We start from the raw sequence: 15,066 nt of genomic DNA on the forward strand, positions 1-15,066 counted from the left end.
AACCTACAATTGGCTTTTTCTGGTGTGTTTGCAAAGATATGCAGATCGTGACCAGTGTTGAGGTATTGCAGATTGTGCTTGGTCTTGCAAAAACACGAAGTACCTATTACTGGGAACAGACTGTACTCTGTGCTGCACAGACGTGTGACAAGGAAGGAGGCTTAATTATTTATCAGGTTAAGGAGTGCATTTGCTCAGTTTAGACATTCGCAAGGAGGAAAGCTCAAACAGTTTGCACCAATCAGTCATCTGTGAAAACCGCTTCTTTGAACTTACCACCTCAACTGAGCAGGCCCATCAATCTCCCAGTCTGTATGCCGAGCTGTCAAAGGCCTCGTTTTAAGGCATTATGTCGGATGCATTTTGTCTCCATCTCTTGCATTCAGAACTTCACGAAAGGCACTGATTTACACGATACAGTCCATTCAGAAAGTATTCAGACCCCTTTAATTTTTTCACATTTTGTTACATTTCAGCCTTATTCTAAAATGGATTAAACATGTTTTTTCCCTTCTCAACCTACACACAACAAAAACTGTTTTTTTAGAAATGTATGCAAATGTATTAAAAATAAAAAACAAATACCTTATCTACATACAGTGCCTTGCGAAAGTATTCGGCCCCCTTGAACTTTGCGACCTTTTGCCACATTTCAGGCTTCAAACATAAAGATATTAAACTGTATTTTTTTGTGAAGAATCAACAACAAGTGGGACACAATCATGAAGTGGAACGACATTTATTGGATATTTCAAACTTTAACAAATCAAAAACTGAAAAATTGGGCGTGCAAAATTATTCAGCCTCCTTAAGTTAATACTTTGTAGCGCCACCTTTTGCTGCGATTACAGCTGTAAGTCGCTTGGGGTATGTCTCTATCAATTTTGCACATCGAGAGACTGAAATCTTTTCCCATTCCTCCTTACAAAACAGCTCGCTCAGTGAGGTTGGATGGAGAGCATTTGTGAACAGCAGTTTTTAGTTCTTTCCACAGATTCTCGATTGGATTCAGGTCTGGACTTTGACTTGGCCATTCTAACACCTGGATATGTTTATTTTTGAACCATTCCATTGTAGATTTTGCTTTATGTTTTGGATCATTGTCTTGTTGGAAGACAAATCTCCATCCCAGTCTCAGGTCTTTTGCAGACTCCATCAGGTTTTCTTCCAGAATGGTCCTGTATTTGGCTCCATCCATCTTCCCAGCAATTTTAACCATCTTCCCTGTCCCTGCTGAAGAAAAGCAGGCCCAAACCATGATGCTGCCACCACCATGTTTGACAGTGGGGATGGTATGGTCAGGGTGATGAGCTGTGTTGCTTTTACGCCAAACATAACGTTTTGCATTGTTGCCAAAAAATTCAAATTTGGTTTCATCTGACCAGAGCACCTTCTTCCACATGTTTGGTGTGTCTCCCAGGTGGCTTGTGGCAAACTTTAAACGACACTTTTTATGGATATCTTTAATAAATGGCTTTCTTCTTGCCACTCTTCCGTAAAGGCCAGATTTGTGCAATATACGACTGATTGTTGTCCTATGGTTGTTGTTGTTGATTGTTGTCCTATGATTACCAAGATGGCATAGCAGTTCAGACGTCATTTGTCCTCGTCTTGTTGTGTCCCGTATATATATATATATATTTACAACTTTTTTCATACATTTTTTTAATTTAAATTTTCCATAAACTCATCCTCAAAACACTCTCCTACAACCCGCCTCACCAATTTATATTTATAAAAAAGTATAAAAAAGTATTATTTACCTCAAGTCTGAAATCATCCAAGAAGCTAGCCAGAAACTCCAAACTCCAAGAAGCTAGCCAGAAGCTAGCCAGGAGCTAATCACAAGCTGGGTCAGGAGCTGGCCGGAAACTGGCCAGAAGCTAGCCAGGAGCTAGCCAGAAGCTAATCGGAAGCTAGTTGGAGTTTTCGTCGATTCCGGAGCGAGCATCGGTTGTTCCGGAGCTAGCCAGCTGAGGAGTTCCATCAATTGCTCCTGGGCTGCGGTCACCTGTACGGACCCGTTTTGCTGCCTGCGCGGAGCCCCGCCGGGCCTTCACGGCTGAACTGCTGACGTTGTCTACCCGAGGGAGTTATCCGTCTGGTTCCTCCGTCGCGACGTTGCCTGGGCGCCCATCTGCGGCCTGCTAGCCATTTTTTTATTTTTTTTTTTTTTTAACCTTTATTTAACCAGGCAAGTCAGTTAAGAACAGGCTACCCTGCCGCCCCATTAGCTGTCTTATCGGCTGCTATCTGAATAGATAATCGGACAATTTATTGATTTATTTTTATTGTTATTGTTATTTTTTTCTTCTTCTGGGCCTCTATCAATATCGATTGTTTTTATTTTTGTTGTTGTTGTGTGATTTGGATTGGTCCCCTCTACCACACGGAACCCCACTAATCTACTGACGGAGCGCAAGAGGTGGCTAATAACAGACGTCCATCCTATGCTAGCTTGCTATCGATGGCCTGGCTGGCTGTCTGGATCGCCATGACCCCCAACCAACCTCTCCACTCTGGACCCTTTTGATCACTCGACTAAGCATGCCTCTCCTTAATGTCAATATGCCTTGTCCATTGCTGTTCTGATTAGTGTTTATTGGCTTATTTCACTGTAGAGCCTCTAGTCCTGCTCACCATACCTTATCCAACCTATTAGTTCCACCACCCACACATGCGACGACATCTCCTGGTTTCAATGATGTTTCTAGAGACAATATCTCTCTCTTCATCACTCAATACCTAGGTTTACCTCCACTGTATTCACATCCTACCATACCTTTGTCTGTACATTATACCTTGATGCTATTTTATCGCCTCCAGAAACCTTCTACTCTCTGTTCCAGACGTTCTAGACGACCAATTCTTATTGCTTTCAGCTGCACCCTTATTCTACTCCTCCTCTGTTCCTCTGGCGATGTAGAGGTGAATCCAGGCCCTACAGTGCCTTGCTCCACTCCTATTCCCCAGGCGCTCTCTTTTGACGACTTCTGTAACCGTAATAGCCTTGGTTTCATGCATGTTAACATTAGAAGCCTCCTCCCTAAGTTTGTTCTATTCACTGCTTTAGCACACTCTGCCAATCCGGATGTTCTAGCTGTGTCTGAATCCTGGCTTAGGAAGACTACCAAAAATTCTGAAATTTTAATTCCAAACTACAACCTTTTCAGACAAGATAGAACTGCCAAAGGGGGCAGTGTTGCAGTCTACTGCAATGATAGCCTGCAGAGTTCTGTCCTACTATCCAGGTCTGTACCCAAATAATTTGAACTTCTACTTTTAAAAATCCACCTCTCTAAAAACAAGTCTCTCACCGTTGCAGTCTGCTATAGACCACCCTCTGCCCCCAGTTTTGCTCTGGACACCATATGTGAACTGATTGCCCCCCATTTATCTTCAGAGCTCGTGCTGCTAGGCGACCTAAACTGGAACATGCTTAACACCCCAGCCATCCTACAATCTAAACTTGATGCCCTCAATCTCACACAAATTATCAATGAACCTACCAGGTACCTCCCCAAAGCCTTAAACACGGGCACCCTCATAGATATCATCCTAACCAACTTGCCCTCTAAATACACCTCTGCTGTCAGACCAAGATCTCAGCGATCACTGCCTCATTGCCTGCATCCGTAATGGGTCAGCGGTCAAACGACCCCCACTCATCACTGTAAAACGCTCCCTGAAACACTTCAGTGAGCAGGCCTTTCTAATCGACCTTGCCGGGGTATCCTGGAAGGATATTGATCTCATCCCGTCAGAAGAGGATGCCTGGATATTTTTTTTAAATGCCTTCCTAACCATCTTAAATAAACATGCCCCATTCAAGAAATTTAGAACCAGGAACAGATATAGCCCTTGGTTCTCCCCAGACCTGACTGCCCTTAACCAACACAAAAACATCCTATGGCGTTCTGCATTAGCATCGAACAGCCCCCGTGATATGCAGCTGTTCAGGGAAGCTAGAAACCATTATACACAGGCAGTTAGAAAAGTCAAGGCTTGCTTTTTCAAGCAGAAATTTGCTTCCTGCAACACTAACTCAAAAACGTTCTGGGACACTGTAAAGTCCATGGAGAATAAGAACACCTCCTCCCAGCTGCCCACTGCACTGAAGACAGGAAACACTGTCACCACTGATAAATTCACCATAATTGAGAATTTCAATAAGCATTTTTCTACGGCTGGCCATGCTTTCCACCTGGCTACTCCTACCCCGGTCTACAGCACTGCACCCCCCACAGCAACTCGCCCAAGCCTTCCCCATTTCTTCTTCTCCCAAATCCGTTCAGCTGATGTTCTGAAAGAGCTGCAAAATCTGGACCCCTACAAATCAGCCGGGCTAGACAATCTGGACCCTTTCTTTCTAAAATTATCTGCCGAAATTGTTGCCACCCCTATTACTAGCCTGTTCAACCTCTCTTTCGTGTCATCTGAGATCCCCAAAGATTGGAAAGCAGCTGCGGTCATCCCCCTCTTCAAAGGGGGGGACACTCTTGACCCAAACTGCTACAGACCTATATCTATCCTACCATGCCTTTCTAAGGTCTTCGAAAGCCAAGTCAACAAACAGATTACCGACCATTTCGAATCTCACCATACCTTCTCTGCTATGCAATCTGGTTTCAGAGCTGGTCATGGGTGCACCTCAGCCACACTCAAGGTCCTAAACGATATCTTAACCGCCATCGATAAGAAACATTACTGTGCAGCCGTGTTCATTGATCTGGCCAAGGCTTTCGACTCTGTCAATCACCACATCCTCATCGGCAGACTCGACAGCCTTGGTTTCTCAAATGATTGCCTCGCCTGGTTCACCAACTACTTCTCTGATAGAGTTCAGTGTGTCAAATCGGAGGGTCTGCTGTCCGGACCTCTGGCAGTCTCTATGGGGGTGCCACAGGGTTCAATTCTTGGACCGACTCTCTTCTATGTATACATCAATGAGGTCGCTCTTGCTGCTGGTGAGTCTCTGATCCACCTCTACGCAGACGACACCATTCTGTATACTTCTGGCCCTTCTTTGGACACTGTGTTAACAACCCTCCAGGCAAGCTTCAATGCCATACAACTCTCCTTCCGTGGCCTCCAATTGCTCTTAAATACAAGTAAAACTAAATGCATGCTCTTCAACCAATCGCTACCCGCTCCTACCCGCCTGTCCAACATCACTACTCTGGACGGCTCTGATTTAGAATACGTGGACAACTACAAATGCTTAGGTGTCTGGTTAGACTGTAAACTCTCCTTCCAGACCCATATCAAATATCTCCAATCCAAAGTTAAATCTAGAATTGGCTTCCTATTTCGCAACAAAGCATCCTTCACTCATGCTGCCAAACATACCCTTGTAAAACTGACCATCCTACCAATCCTCGACTTTGGCGATGTAATTTACAAAATAGCCTCCAATACCCTACTCAACAAATTGGATGCAGTCTATCACAGTGCAATCCGTTTTGTCACCAAAGCCCCATATACTACCCACCATTGCGACCTGTACGCTCTCTTTGGCTGGCCCTCGCTTCATACTCGTCGCCAAACCCACTGGCTCCATGTCATCTACAAGACCCTGCTAGGTAAAGTCCCCCTTATCTCAGCTCGCTGGTCACCATAGCATCTCCCACCTGTAGCACACGCTCCAGCAGGTATATCTCTCTAGTCACCCCCAAAACCAATTCTTTCTTTGGCCGCCTCTCCTTCCAGTTCTCTGCTGCCAATGACTGGAACGAACTACAAAAAGCACTGAAACTGGAAACACTTATCTCCCTCACTAGCTTTAAGCACCAACTGTCAGAGCAGCTCACAGATTACTGCACCTGTACATAGCCCACCTATATTTTAGCCCAAACAACTACCTCTTTCCCTACTGTATTTAATTTATTTATTTTGCTCCTTTGCACCCCATTATTTTTATTTCTACTTTGCACATTCTTCCATTGCAAATCCACCATTCCAGTGTTTTACTTGCTATATTGTATTTACTTTGCCACCATGGCCTTTTTTTGCCTTTACCTCCCTTATCTCACCTCATTTGCTCACATCGTATATAGACTTGTTTATACTGTATTATTGACTGTATGTTTGTTTTGCTTCATGTGTAACTCTGTGTCGTTGTATGTGTCGAACTGCTTTGCTTTATCTTGGCCAGGTCGCAATTGTAAATGAGAACTTGTTCTCAACTTGCCTACCTGGTTAAATAAAGGTGAAATAAAAAAATTAAATAAAATATGGACAGAGTCTCCCACCTCAGCTGTAGATCTCTGCAGTTCATCCAGAGTGATCATGGGCCTCTTGGCTGCATCTCTGATCGGTCTTCTCCTTGTATGAGCTGAAAGTTTAGAGGGACGGCCAGGTCTTGGTAGATTTGCAGTGGTCTGATACTCCTTCCATTTCAATATTATCGCTTGCACAGTGCTCCTTGGGATGTTTAAAGCTTGGGAAATCTTTTTGTATCCAAATCCGGCTTTAAACTTCTTCACAACAGTATCTCGGACCTGCCTGGTGTGTTCCTTGTTCTTCGTGATGCTCTCTGCGCTTTTAACGGACCTCTGAGACTATCACAGTGCAGGTGCATTTATACGGAGACTTGATTACACACAGGTGGATTGTATTTATCATCATTAGTCATTTAGGTCAACATTGGATCATTCAGAGATCCTCACTGAACTTCTGGAGAGAATTTGCTGCACTGAAAGTAAAGGGGCCGAATAATTTTGCACGCCCAGTTTTTCAGTTTTTGATTTGTTAAAAAAGTTTGAAATATCCAATAAATGTCGTTCCACTTCATGATTGTGCCCCACTTACAGTTTTATATCTTTATGCTTGAAGCCTGAAATGTGGCAAAAGGTCGTAAAGTTCAAGGGGGCCGAATACTTTCGCAAGGCACTGTAACTATTCAGACCCTTTACTATGAGACTTGAAAATGAGCTCAGGTGCGTCCTGTTTCCATTGATCATCCTTGAGATGTTTCTACAACTTGATTGGAGTCCACCTGTCGTACATTCAATTGATTGGACATGATTTGGAAAGGCGCCTCTCTATATAAACTGTCCCAAAGTTGACCGTGCATGTCAGAGCAAAAACCAAGTCATGAGGATGAAGGTATTGTCCGTATAGCTCCGAGACAGGATTGTGTTGAGGCACAGATCTGTGGATGGGTACCAAAAACATTTTTATTTATTTAAGGCAAGTCTGTTAAGAATAATTTATTATTTTACAATGACAGCCTACCCCGGCCAACCCCTAACCCGGACGAAGCTGGGCCAATTGTGCATTGCCCTGACTCCCAATCACGGCGGTTGTGATACAGCCTGGAATCGAACCAGGGCCTGTAGTGAAGCCTCTAGCACTAAGATGCAGTGCCTCAGACTGCTGCGCCACTCGGGAGCCCTGCAGCATTGAAGGTCCCCAAGAACACTGGCCTCCATCATTCTTAAATGGAAGAAGTTTGTAACCACCAAGACTCTTCCTAGAGCTGGCCCCCCAGCCATACGAGGGTGAAGGGCCTTGATCAGGGAGGTGACCAAGAACCCAATGGTCATTCTGACAGAGCGCCAGAGTTCCTCTGTGTAGGTGGGAGAACCTTCCAGGAAGACAGCCATCTCTGCAGCACTCCACCAATCAGGCCTTTTAATGGTAGAGTGGCCAGAAGGAAGCCACTCCTGAGTAAAAGAGACATGACAGCTCGCTTGGAGTTTGCCAAAGGGCCCCTAAAGGACTCTCAGACCATGAGAAACAAGATTCTCTGGTCTGATGAAACCAAGATTGAGCTCTTTGGCTTGAATGCCAAGCGGCACATCTGAAAGAAACCTGGAACCATCCCTACTCTGAAGCATGGTGGTGGCAGCATCATGCTGTGGGGGTGTTTTTCAGCGGCAGGAACTTGGAGACTAGTCAGGATTGATGGAAAGATGAACCAAGGCCCCCAAACTAAATCAATCCCTGAGAGGCCTCTCTCACTACCAGTGATGCGTTCTCTATGAGCTGAGCTTAATGCTCCCTCGATCAGAGGATGTTGGGAGGTTAAACTCTTTGTTGGTTTTGACGCTTTACCGTGGTGACCACTGCTGCTTAAGCTCCCTTGGAACACTCCAACCTGGATTCTCCATCTGCATGTTAAATGTACAATCCCTCTCACTGAGAGAATGTTGTCTGTGTGTAGAACAAGCATTAGATCTTTTAATATGGTATTTACAAACCCATTCATTTGGTGCCAAGGTTAAAGTAGCACTACATCAAAGTACAGGGCAACTATTTGTATCATGTTTAGTCCTGTACACTAATTAGTGTGTGCACTATACACAGTGTGGTTAAAACATTGCACCCAAAAGGATAGGTGATGATTGGCCCTAAAGATGTTAAGCACCGTCATTGTGTCATCAAAGCAGCTGGAGGAATTTCTTTCATCCTTCATCTCTATTAAGCTTTTGAAAATATGCTCCGCGACAACATTACTGGAACGCTCTATGTATTCAGGGAGAGTAGCAATCCACAGAGCCAGTGCTGAACATGGCCCGTTGGCCCTTTTTGAAGTTTTCAGCAGCCACGTGTTGTATTACAGTAAGAAATGCTAACCCAAATCTGAGCCTTCAAGACAAGTGTAAAATGGTGTACGTAGTACCTGTACTTTTTGTTTCTCTCTCAGAATGTTCATCATCCTTCTCAACCTTTTATAAGGCACCTGCTGCCACTGTAACACTGGAACACAGTCAAGTTAAAGATGGCCATGTGTATGTGTGTTTAGTGTTGAAACAGCACCGCGGGCCCTGTGATGATTGTTCCCCATCTGTAAATGGAGGAAGCAAAAACAACACACACATGCATCCTGGTAGGGATGTTATGATGACCGTATTACTGCCACACTGGTGGTCACTAGTCATGACAGCAGTCAAATTCCATGTGACCATTTAGTCACAGTAATTAGGCTTCTCCAAGCTGTGATGGTCATTAGTAGCCTACCAAACTTGCTAGCGCACTTGTACTCAGCACTCTATTGTCCCTCTAATCACTCTGACATCAATGCAAATTTTATTAACCTAATCACACTTCAAAAATGTTTTATAGGCAATGCAATTGCGTGAGAGAACCAAGTGATGGACTCTTATGACTGAAAAGAGCTTCTGGAGAACAGATGTGGGTTCGATTCCCGCTGGTGAAAGACAAAAGCGTCTGCTAAATGGGATATATTATTATATTAACTTGCCTCAAATAGGTTAATGACGTGAAAGCTGTACTGCTTCCCGGAGAACGGGTCCAAATCCATGTCATTCGCATGAAGAAAATACTGAGGTTGGGGTGCCTTGTGAGGAGTCGTAGGCAAGTGAGTGAATCACCACCACCATCACTTCTATCTGCCAACATGCAATCACTAGAAAACAAACAGAATGATCTACGGTTGAGACTATCCTACCAACGAGACATTAAAAACTGTAAAATCTTTTGTTTCACGGAGTCATGGCTGAATGATGAAATGGGTAGTATAGAGCTGGCTGAGTTTTCCGTGCATCGACAGGACAGAGCAGCTACGTCTGGTAAGGCGAGGGGTGGGGGTGTGTATTTTGTCAAAAACACCTGGTGCGCGATGTCTAATATTAAAGAAGTCTCAAAGTATTGCTCGCCTGTGGTAGGGTACCTCATGATGAGCTGTAGACCACACTATCAACCAAGAGTTTTCATCTATATTATTTGTAGCCGTCTATTTACCACCACAAACCTATTCTGGCACTAAGACCACACTCAGAGCTGTATAAGGCCATAAGGCCATAAGCAAACAAGAAAATGCTCCAGAAGCAGCGCTCTTAGTGGCCGGAGACTTTAATGCAGACAAACTTAAATCTGTTTTACCTCATTTCTACCAGCATGTCACGTGCAACCAGAGAGAAAAAAACTCTAGACCACCTTTACTCCACACACAGAGATGCATACAAAGCTCGCCCTCCCCATTTGGCAAATCTGACTAGAATTCTATAATCCTGATTCTGCTTACAAGCAAAAACTAAAGCAGGAAGTACCAGTGACTCGCTCAGTACGGAAGTGGTCAGATGACGTGGATGCTACGCTACAGGATGTGTTGCTAGCACCGATTGGAATGTGTTCCGGGATTCATCCAATGGTATTGAGTAGTAGTATACCACCTCAGTCATCGGCTTCATCAATAAGTGCATCGACATTGTCCCCACGGTGACCGTGCGTACATATCCCAACCAGATGCCATGGATTACAGGCAGCATCTGCACCGAGCTAAAGGCTAGAGCTGCCGCTTTCAAGGAGCGAGACACTAATCCGGACGCTTTTAAGAAATCCCGCTATGTCCTCAGACGAACCATCAAACAGGCCAGTGGTGTAAAAATACTTTAAAGTACTACTTAAGTCGTTCTTTTGGGGCATCTGTACTTTACTATTTATATCATTGACTACTTATTGTTTTACTTCACTACATTCCTTAAGAAAATATTGTACCTTTTTTACTCCATACATTTACCTTGACATCCAAAAGTACTTGTTACATTTTTAATGCTTAGCAGGACAGTAGAATAGTCAAATTCACGTACTTATGAACCAAACATCCCTGGTCATCCTTACTGCCTTACTGATCTCGCGGACTCACTAAACACACATGCTTTGTTTGTAAATGATGTTGAGTGTGCCCCTGGCTCTCTGTAAATTAAAATATATATATATATATATTGTGCCTCCTGGTTTGCCTAATATAAGGAGTTTATAATGATTTCTACTTTTACTTTTGATACTTAAATATATTTTAAACCAAATACTTTTAGACTTTTACTCAAGCAGAATTTTACTGGGTGACTTTTACTTGTCATTTTATATTAAGGCATCTTTGCTTTTACTCAATTATGACACCACTGAAACAAGCAAAGCGTCAATACAGGCCTAAGATTGAAACCTACTACACCGGCTTTGACACTCGTTGGATGTGGTAGGGCTTGCAAACTATTACGGACTACAAAGGGAAACCCTGCTATGAGCTTCCCAGTGACGAGAGCCTACACTGAAGCATGCATGAGAGCACCAGCTGTTCCGGATGACTGTGTCATCATGCTTTCCTTACCCAATGTGAGCAAGACCTTTTTTTAAAAGGTCAGTGTTCACTTGGCCACGGGGCCAGACGGATTACCAGGACGTGTAAGAGCATGCGTGGACCAACTGGCAAGTGTATTCACTGACATTTTCAACCTCTCCCTGACCAAGTCTTTAAAAACATGTTTCAAGCAGACCACCAGCATTATGGCCACACAAAGGGAGTGCTGCCTGGAAATTCAAGGCATTACACAGTGCTTGTAAAATTGTGAATGAGAGACTGATGTGTGCAGCCTGAGCAAAAAAACAAAGCAGAGCTCTGCTTTGCATGCCTGTCATGCAACTTTTTTTTTCAAATCATTAGTTGCATCATGCAGACTTAGAATGTATTAAAAGTCAAAACATGAAGCCCAATGTTTGTATTGCAACTAAAGTTGCATAAATAACTCTAAATTAAGCGTAATAGGGGACACCTTTTCTTTTAAGCGCTCAACACAGAATAGCCGCAAGCATGTGCACTCCATCCTTTTTGAGAAAAAATCCTCTATTCTATTCAGCTATTTTCAGTTGTATTCATCATACTATAAAACAATACCACAGATTATACAAGCAAATCTTGTCTGCTAAGTGAACTAGTGTAGCCCACAGCCTTATAGCATGGCCAGGGTAGCCTAGTGGTTAGAGCATTGGACTAGTAACTGAAAGGTTGCAAGTTCAACACCCACGAGCTGACAAGGTACAAATCTGTCGTTCTGCCCCTGAACAGGCAGTTAACCCACTGTTCCTAGGCCGTCATTGAAAATAAGAATTTGTTCTTAACTGACTTGCCTAGTTAAATAAAGGTAAAATAAATAAATAAAATCAGGGCTTAACATAATGACAACTCTGAGTATGCTATTCTGTTCTTCTGAAATAGATGATATGAAGTAAATGTAGTCTTTCTATAGACCGGTCTAAAATAATGGATTTATTGTGATGGTGTAGGCTATATTACATGGATTTGAGTTTTTTTAAATGTAGATTGTTCCAAAGGTCTGCATCAGTGGCTTGTAGGCTATGCATAGAAGCCAGGAGATGCTAAATGTGTTTTGTTAATTAACGGTCAATTACCGTGTGGCCGGCAGTTATTTGCTTGACAATCACCGGCTGACAATTTCATGACCTCCACAGCCCTACATCCTGGGCTTTTTTTCTGTCTCGACTCTCGTGATTCAATGGCCGTGGAATGGTGTGACAGGAATGCATTCAGTGCTCAGCATTGCTGCCTCTCACCATCTTTCATTGAGTAAACAAGCGCAGAGAGGTAAAGAGGACTGCATGAACGAAATAACAAAGGAATGGCTGGACAAGTGAATGAATCGGTAAAGGAATGCATGCAACTGGGAAGGTCTCCGCTAGGGATCTGGATAAATACTGTGATTCACTCAATGTACAAGTACATTGTGTGCAAGCGCAAAAAATAAATACACCACAATTTGGAGAATGGCCATCGCAGCTCACACAAGCAAGTCCATTCATAATTTTAAGTCCTGTTGTATTGGCTGATGTAACTAAAAAAAAAATAATAATAATGGGTTCAGCACTAGCCTACAGGTTTGGAGCTTACTCCGAGGTCACTGTGCAGAGAGGGGTTTAGGAACCTGGGTTTGTTTCAGCGGAGGGAGTGGTGAGTTTGGAGCAGGGGTTGGTGTGTGTGACAGTCTGTGTGTGGCACGGAGGGAGAAAACTAGCCAAACTGACTCGCTCAAGTTAGAACTTATGGCAGCAACCAATTTTTCTATCATTCCATCTGGTAGCCTGTCCTCACGGCATCATCGTTGTAGCGAAAGAAGCTAGCCAGCTAAGTTGGCCTCAATTAGCCTTGCTACTTTAGCTAGCTGACTATTTTGCTGTGCTCCCCAACAACTCCATTCATATGAAACAACAGCCTACGGGTTGGTTGATCATTGTAGCCAACTCCTCGTTTAGCCATAATTCTTTAATTTTAATTCCTTTTTGCTTTGATAAGAAATCCCCCACTTCATTGCTTCACATGGAGCCTCTGGCTGTAGCCACTTTGATTGGCCGACAGCAACAATAAGCACCATGTCTTTTTTCCCCTTTTTTTATGGGGCACACTCATAAAAACAGTCATGTTTTGAATGTAATGGTCTATCGTTGTAGGCTATATAGCAATGTCACATAGATACTTTTATTTCAATTTATACCAAGCCTTTTCATTGTCAAAATAGGCCTATATTTTTTTGGTGAAAATAGAATTCCAACATTGGCTTGCCAGGTTCTTACAACGTCATTGAATTTTGCTGCCTGCCCTGCAGAGAAGCAGTGTTGCAGTTTTCCTGCAAACACATACTTTTGTCTCAAAGGCACTGATTTAAGTAATCAGCTATTCGGGCCTGAGGTGAGGTATGTGGGGTGAGAGAGATCTAAGGTGGGGCCTCCAGTTGTGGGCCCAAGATGCACCTGTCAGTAGCCCACTCCAACACACCTCTCCCTTACCCAGAACCATCGCTCCCAGACCAAAACTTTCCCAGAACCACCGATGACGCACACGCAGCTGTTGCCGGACCTTAATGGAGGCCTTTCATGTTTGAACTTTTTCAGTTTTTATTTCTACCTGACTGTCAGCTTTTTCCCTTCCCCTACTCAAGTGTTAGCTGTGGGTGTAAGTACATACTTAGCTACAGTAATGGAAAGGGGACCTTTTTCGAAGGCTGTAAAAGCAGTGCTAATGTGGGCACATTGTATGCCTCACAATGATCGAGACAAGTGTCCGACACTGAGTGCCATGACAGAGAACCAGTCTCCCTGTGTTTGGCACGGTAAACCCTTCAAGTGTCTGTATCAGACTTTTTTTACTGCTAGGCACAAAATTAAGTGACCCACTTGTGTAAACAAACATGTCGCTGTTTGCGTGTAAATATGCAGTGAATGTTAATCTGTTATTGAAAGTGTCTGGCAGAGAGGGGGTAATAAAAATAACCAACTGAAGCTCCCTTTCTGGAGATAATTTCTCCCTTCACTTTACATTTTATTTCACCTTAATTTAGGGGCGGCAGGTAGCCTAGTGGTTAGAGCGTTGGGCCAGTAACCGAAAGGTTGCTAGATTGAATCCCTGAGCTGACAAGGTAAAAATCTGTCTTTCTGCCCCTGAACATGGCAGTTAACCCACTGTTCCTAGGCTGTAAATAAGAATTTGTTCTTAACTGACTTGCCTAGAACAAATTCTTATTTTCAATGCCGGTCTACAGTTTTAGGAATAGCCTGTTGGTGCATGCTCCACTAACAGTAAATTAGAGAATGATCTCCAGCTCAGGGCTCCCAGCTATGCATTTGGTTTGCTAACGTACTAGCTTGCAAGATTAAGCTTCTCGGTTACAATAACCAATCCCCTCCTGGATCAAGATCCCTGCTGCCTAAATTTGTTTTGTGCGTAATTACATTGTGTGCACTGCCGTACAGGAACGGTATGAAAATCTTCAACCCTAGTTTGAACCACTTTCATTCAGATCATAAATAAATAAGGATTTTTAAACCTTGAGACAACCAACTGTGTTCCATTCTGAGGATGAATGGGCAGAAGAAAAGATGGAAGTGCCTTTGAACAGAGTATGGTAGTAAGTGCCACGCACACCTGGTTTGGGTGTGTCAAGAACTGAAACGCTGCTGGGTTTTTCACACACGTTTCTCATGTGTCTCAAGAATGGTCCACCACACAAAGGACATCCAGCCAACTTGACACAACCGTGGGAAGCATTGGAGTCAACATGGGCCAGCATCTCTTTGGAACAGTTTCAAAACCTTGTAGTCCTTTACTGTTATGGGATTTATATGAATAATGACTAAATGATGTATACATTTAACGTAGAACTATAACTAAACAAAATACTACCCTGTCACTATGAATGTATGAATCTTATTATAATCAAAACACTGAATATAATGTGTGTAGTTTTAGTCAAGAAGTAGAACAAAGACTTCCTGTTCCTTGTTAGAAACGAATGGAGCTATTGTCAGACC

At 43.3% G+C, this 15,066-nt stretch overlaps 1 protein-coding gene across 1 annotated transcript in view; it reads left to right on the forward strand.

Moving 5' to 3' along the window:
- The window catches only part of LOC135512455 (regulator of microtubule dynamics protein 2-like), a 53,996-nt gene that overhangs the window by 11,688 nt on the left and 27,242 nt on the right, over positions 1 to 15,066 (forward strand).

Source organism: Oncorhynchus masou, chromosome 24 (assembly GCF_036934945.1).
Source record: "Oncorhynchus masou masou isolate Uvic2021 chromosome 24, UVic_Omas_1.1, whole genome shotgun sequence".
Lineage (NCBI taxonomy): Eukaryota > Metazoa > Chordata > Actinopteri > Salmoniformes > Salmonidae > Oncorhynchus > Oncorhynchus masou.